We start from the raw sequence: 7,386 nt of genomic DNA, 5'->3' as shown, positions 1-7,386 counted from the left end.
TCAAAAACTACTAAAACGTGATAAGAACTTACTATAGACCATGAAAAGTGATATCCGATGATAATTTGCAAAAGTTGGTAACTAGTAAAAAATTTCACTTTTTTACTAGAGTCGGTGCAACGAGAAAAAAAAAGTCCGTGATGGAGAAAAATGGCACGTTTTCCACGCCTGTACGCTTTCGTTTTCTATATAGGGGGTAGGTGAGCCAGAAGCATGAATTTGACTGAGTACGTATCTTTATGAATTGGGCCCTTCTAAATCGATTGAGACTACCCCCAGGACGATCGGACGACTGCTTCTGGCTCAAAATGTGGTTTTTAGATTTTGATCGTCAATTATGAGAGAAAAAATCGATTAGAAGTAAAGATACGAAATGCTTGGTCTAAGTTGGGAAACGACTTCGGATATTTGTTGGACGTTGTCGTAGAAGGTCCGAGGACCAAGGAAAAGTGATTTCCAAGTGGATTTATGCACTATTAGTCGATGGTAAGATGTGAAATTAGTAGAACTTACCATACAGTTTGCGAAGTTGAAGCAATCGGTTGGTGAATATGGTACTGTCTGTCCAATTTGGTGGTTCGGAATGAGTGAAACGATGTTGATGATGGATAGACGTTCCGATTGCCCCCGATCGGGGAACATATAGTGGTCTTTAAGGTCCAAGTACCTATGTTTTGGTAAGCAGAACTGAGAGTTAAAGGATGAAAGTCGGCCATTCCTAATATCATCCTATCGGTGGTTCGCGAGTTGTTTGAGGACCGGAGCAGCTCGCGATGAAACGGTCCTAGGGTATTGGTTATCCATCCAAGGAAGAGTAAATGCGATCCTAGATGTGTGTCGTTGGCCGTTCTACCGGTATCGCCTATCGATGAGATATCGACGGGCATGCCTTACTCGAAAGTTGAATTCTAGGATCGATGGTCAAACAGACCTATGAGCGATAAACCAAACTGAACACGTATTGATGTCGGCTTTTCCTATCATTTGATGCCGCAGGTTGTTTAGGGACCGGAGCAGCTTGCGGCCGAGACGGTCCCCGGGGGTTTCTTTCTCCAAGGAGTGGAAACTATTAAGCAAGAGTTGTAGCAAGATACGATCCTCTGATGTGTCGTTGGCCGTTCATGCGGTATCGCCTGTCGATGAGATATCGATGGGCATGCCTTACTCTACCGACCTTCTAATTGAGAGTATTAATCAGGGATCGATGGTCAAACAAGACCAATGAGCGATAAACCAAACTGAACACGTATTGATGTCGGCTTTTCCTATCATTTGATGCCGCAGGTTGTTTAGGGACCGGAGCAGCTTGCGGCCGAGACGGTCCCCGGGGGTTTCTTTCTCCAAGGAGAAGAAACGATTAAGCAAAAGTTGTAGCAAGATACGATCCTCTGATGTGTCGTTGGCCGTTCAAGCGGTATCGCCTGTCGATGAGATATCGATGGGCATGCCTTACTCTCCCGACTGGATTACTGAGAGTTTAATCAGGGATCGATGGTCAAACAGACCAATGAGCGATAAACCAAACTGAACACATATTGATGTCGGCATTTCCTATCATTTGTCGCAGGTTGTTTAGGGACCGGAGCAGCTTGCGACCGAGACGGTCCCCGGGGGTTTCTTTCTCTAAGGAGTGGAAACGATTAAGCAAAAGTCGTAGCAATAATCGATCACCTGATGTGTCGTTGGCCGTTCTTGCGGTATCGCCTGTCGATGAGATATCGATGGGCATGCCTTACTCTCCTGACTGTTTAATTGAGAGTTATAATCAGGGATCGATGGTCAAAAAGACCTATGAGCGATAAACCAAACTGAACACGTATTGATGTCGGCATTTCCTATCATTTGTCGCAGGTTGTTTGGGGACCGGAGCAGCTTGCGACCGAGACGGTCCCTTCCCGAAAGATGGTGAACCGAGTCGTCTGGCGTAAAAACCGGACGACTCGAAAGGGCTTGACCCTTTCAAGTGAGCGATAATCACATTCTACGCTCAGTTCGACAGCTACAAGGCAATCACTCGCTATGTTCAGAGCTAATACATGCAACATGCCGGCATTGTTTCCACCGACGCATGGATTCAAGACTGGTGCACTTATTAGTTAAACCGTTCGCCTCCGGGTGTTTCGAGTTCAAGTCTGGATGAGGATTGATCTTGCTGGTAATAGCTTGAGCCCCTGAATAAGGGGTCGAAGCGTACATCTTGAGACCATGTACAACATATTACCAAATCGGCACCATGGGTTCGGGTGCAAGTGATGTAACCGTGAAAGATGTTGAGCAGCCCAACATCGGTTTACACACGCATAATAGGAAGGCAGCGCTGTCGACTGGTCAGTCGTGTAAGAAGTGTGCATTATCGATCACAAATATATTGGTGATCTGTAGGTTGCGCATACACCATGCCCGGTGTAAAGTGCCGTGGTCCCCCCCCGGGGGGCTGCATCAAACCGTTCGCCACGCGAACTACCCAATGGAACGAACTCGATGCATTTAATAAGAAGAAGAGATGATAATGAAACACGGTCGATTTAAGAGTTGAAAACGTTGAAATGCCTATAAGCAAGTCTTAAGTTGGTGGTTTCGTTGTGCCCCAACAAATTGGTGCCTTACCCTACACCAAAGAGCCATTCAACATGGTTCAAGTGAGCGATAATCACGCTCTACGCTCAGTATGACAGCTGCAAGGCAATCACTCGCTAAGTTCAGAGCTAATACATGCAACACGCCGGCATTGTTTCCACCGACGCATGGATTCAAGACTGGTGCACTTATTAGTTAAACCGTTCGCCTCCGGGTGTTTCGAGTTCAAGTCTGGATGAGGATTGTTCTTGCTGGTAATAGCTTGAGCCCCTGAATAAGGGGCCGAAGCGTACATCTTGAGAGTAAATGTACAACATATTACCAAATCGGCACCGTGGGTTCTGGTGCAAGTGATGTAACCATGAAAGATGTTGAGCAGCCCAACATCGGTTTACACACGCATAAGGGGTTTATTGTTATCTGTAGGTTGCGCATACACCATACCCGGTGTAAAGTGCCGTGGTCCCCCAGGGGGCTGCATCAAAACGTTCGCCATGCGAACTACCCAATGGAACGAACTCGATGTATTGAAAGAGATGAACAATTAATAGCGAGAATAGGGGCCCGGAAGCAATTCCGCGGCCCTACGGTCGATTCAAGAGTTGAAACGTTGTACAATCGTGGATAGCACCTAGTGCTAATATGGTGAGAGATAATGTGTGAGGAAATTTAGTTTCCTAAAGTTTAGTTAGTGGTTTCCGTTGTGCCCTAACAAACTTAAAGTTGGTGGTGACCGTTACACCCCAACAAATTGGTGCCTTACCCAACACCAAAGAGCCATTCCATATGGTTCTAGAGAGAGAGAGTTGTGTGGAAATTTATTTCCCACTAAGCGAGTGTGTGTCTGTAGTGGAACGAATTCTGGTTGATCCTACCAGTAATATACGCTTGTCTCAAAGGTTAAGCCATGCATGTCTAAGTACAAACATAAATGAATGTGAAACCGCATAAGGCTCAGTATAACAGCTATAATTCACAAGATCATCCTACCACTAGTTACTTGGATAACTGTGGAAAATCCAGAGCTAATACATGCAACATGCCGGGACTGTTGCCCTCGCGGGTAGCTGAACTGGTGCACTTATTAGTTAAACCAATCGCCTCCGGGCGGCTTGAGTTGAAGTCTGGATAAGGACGCAGATCGTATGGTCGCTTGTCGACTGACGACAGATCTTTCAAATGTCTGCCCTATCAACTATTGATGGTAGTGTAGAGGACTACCATGGTTGCGACGGGTAACGGGGAATCAGGGTTCGATTCCGGAGAGGGAGCCTGAGAAATGGCTACCACATCCAAGGAAGGCAGCAGGCGCGTAAATTACCCAATCCCAGTACGGGGAGGTAGTGACGAGAAATAACAATATGGACCTCTCTAACGATGGTCCATAATTGGAATGAGTTGAGTATAAATCCTTCAACAAGGATCAAGTGGAGGGCAAGTCTGGTGCCAGCAGCCGCGGTAATTCCAGCTCCACTAGCGTATATTAAAGTTGTTGCGGTTAAAACGTTCGAAGTTGATTGCCCGTCCAGACACGTGACCGCCACGGGCGCCCGGTTACACGCCGGGGCCGTTCGTGCGCGCGCTCACGGCTGCGACTCACAATGGTGTACTTGGGCGTTACTCTGTGAACGAGTACCGTGCTACCGGTTAACTCCGGCACGGGCTCCTCATGGTGCTCAAGATACTCACATTTACCTTGAACAAATTAGAGTGCTCAAAGCAGGCTAAGACAAAGCGTCCGGCCCCCCCGTGGGGTTGGCGTTGGCCGAGAATAATCTTGCATGGAATAATGGAATATGACCTCGGTTTATACGATTTCGTTGGTTTGTCAGAAACCTAGAGGTAATGATTAACAGAAGTAGTTGGGGGCATTGGTATTACGGCGCGAGAGGTGAAATTCGTAGACCGTCGTAGGACCAACTGAAGCGAAAGCGTTTGCCATGGATGCTTTCTTTAATCAAGAACGAAAGTTAGAGGATCGAAGGCGATTAGATACCGCCCTAGTTCTAACCGTAAACGATGCCAATTAGCAATTGGGAGACGCTACCCCTATTCGGTGCTCTCAGTCGCTTCCGGGAAACCAAAATCGGGTTCCGGGGGAAGTATGGTTGCAAAGTTGAAACTTAAAGGAATTGACGGAAGGGCACCACAAGAAGTGGAGCTTGCGGCTTAATTTGACTCAACACGGGAAAATTTACCAGGTCCAAACTTATCGAGGTAAGACAGATTGATAGCTCTTTCTCAAATTTAAGGGTAGTGGTGCATGGCCGTTCTTAGTTCGTGGAATGATTTGTCTGGTTAATTCCGATAACGAACGTGACTCAAACATGCTAACTAGAACGCTGTCAGCAGTGCGCCTCCGGGCGCACCTGACGTTACAGCCGGGCGGCGCCTTCACGGGCGGTCGTCGGCTACGTTTGCCCTGCTTAGCGGGACAACTTGTGTTTAGCAAGCTGAGAATGAGCGATAACAGGTCCGTGATGCCCTTAGATGTTCTGGGCTGCACGCGTGCTACAATGTGGGTCGCAGCGTGTTCTCGCCAATAGGCGCCCCCATTCCGAGAGGAACGGGAAATCACTAAAATGCCCATCTAGTCGGGATTGGGGACTGCAACGGTCCCCATGAACCTGGAATTTCTAGTAAGCACTAGTCATTAGCTAGTGCTGATTACGTCCCTGCCCTTTGTACACACCGCCCGTCGCTACTACCGATGGATTATTTAGTGAGGTTTCTGGAGGCTTACCTTCCGCGGTTCCTTCGTGAGCTGCAGCTGGCATGGCTGAAGTTGACCGAACTTGATGATTTAGAGGAAGTAAAAGTCGTAACAAGGTTTCCGTAGGTGAACCTGCGGAAGGATCATTACTGATGATCGTCCGCGAGTGACCAACCATGGGCTGCCTTCGGTGTAGCTCGGTCGCTCGCTTGCTATGTGTCAGAATTTGTTGAAAGCCAACTCGTTCGTTGTACACTTTGATGGGTGACCATCACTGTGTCCCCGTGCCGAGCTAGATCTCCCCTAGCCGTAAGGCACTTGAACGCCCCTTCGACGACGAGTTGCATGTGTGTGGTATGTGTCAGAATCTGGTGAAGCTTTCTGCATGTGATGTGCCTTGTGTGGATCCGTGGCCATTGCATTGTGTCTGGTGCTTAGATACCCAGACACTTAGAACGCTTGCGCGGAAAGCAAACTCGATCGTTGTACACTTTGATGGGTGACCATCACTGTGTCTCCGTGCCGTGCTAGATCCCCCCTAGCCGTAAGGCACTTTGAACGCCCCTTCGACGACGAGTTACAAGAGTGTGGTATGTGTCAGAATCTGGTGAAGCTTTCTGCATGTGATGTGCCTTGTGTGGATCCGTGGCCATTGCATTGTGTCTGGTGTGTAGGTACCCAGACACTTAGAACGCTTGCGCGGAAAGCAAACTCGATCGTTGTACACTTTGATGGGCAACCATCACTGTGTCTCCGTGCCGTGCTAGATCTCCCCTAGCCGTAAGGCACTTTGAACGCCCCTTCGACGACGAGTTACAAGAGTGTGGTATGTGTCATAATCTGGTGAAGCTTTCTGCATGTGATGTGCCTTGTGTGGATCCGTGGCCATTGCATTGTGTCTGGTGTGTAGGTACCCAGACACTTAAGCAAACTCGATCGTTGTACACTGTGATGGGCGAGCATCACTGTGTCTCCGTGCCGTGTAAGAGCTCCCCTGGCCATCAGGCACTTGAAAGGTCCTTCGACGACGAGTTACAATAGTGGTGTGTTAGATACGTCAGGTGATGGTATCTACTGTTGTGCAATACGTATCCGGCCACGGCACGGAACGAACGGGAACTGTGGTGCAGACATACAAAGAGTTAAGCCTATTAGTCATTAACTCTAAGGACGGGGCCATGGGGCGGTACGCAAAGGATACGGATGAGCGAGTATGCAGGCCCAATACTCAATAGCTCGATCCGATCCAAGCACATGAGTTGACTGCGGCGCCAGGTTAACCAATGTGCTAGATTCTATTTGGCCAGTAGAATCTTGTGTCTTATGCGATTTGATACCAAGACACCAGAACGAAAGTTAGTTGAAGAGTTATTAAACTCTTATGAAGTATGGTTGTGCAATCACAACTTATGACTTTAACCTATAAAGTGGATATGGACTTGCAATTATAACATGGAATCTCTACACACCCCATGAGCTCGATCCAATCCACGCACACGAGTTGCCTGAGTAGCGACAGGTATACCGATGTGCAATACGTATCCGGCCACGGCACGGAACGAACGGGAACTGTGGTGCAGACATACAAAGAGTTAAGCCTACTAGTCATTAACTCTAAGGACGGGGCCATGGGGCGGTACGCAAAGGATACGGATGAGCGAGTATGCAGGCCCAATACTCAATAGCTCGATCCGATCCAAGCACATGAGTTGACTGCGGCGCCAGGTTAACCAATGTGCTAGATTCTATTTGGCCAGTAGAATCTTGTGTCTTACGCGATTTGATACCAAGACACCAGAACGAAAGTTAGTTGAAGAGTGATTAAACTCTTATGAAGAATGGTTGTGCAATCACAACTTATGACTTTAACCTATAAAGTGGATATGGACTATCAATTATAACATGGGGCACACACCATGTTCTCGATCCAATCCACGCACACGAGTTGCCTGAGTAGCGACAGGTATACCGATGTGCAATACGTATCCGGCCATAGGCACGGAACGAACAGGAACTGTGGTGCAGACATACAAGGGCCATGGGGCGGTACGCAAAGGATACGGATGAGCGAGTATGCAGGCCCAATACTCAATAGC

The sequence above is a fragment of the Anopheles funestus genome (assembly GCF_943734845.2).
Source record: "Anopheles funestus chromosome X unlocalized genomic scaffold, idAnoFuneDA-416_04 X_unloc_46, whole genome shotgun sequence".
In the NCBI taxonomy this organism is placed as follows: Eukaryota; Metazoa; Arthropoda; class Insecta; order Diptera; family Culicidae; genus Anopheles; species Anopheles funestus.
The sequence above is the reverse complement of the archived record's forward strand: the minus strand, read 5'-3'. Positions refer to the sequence as shown.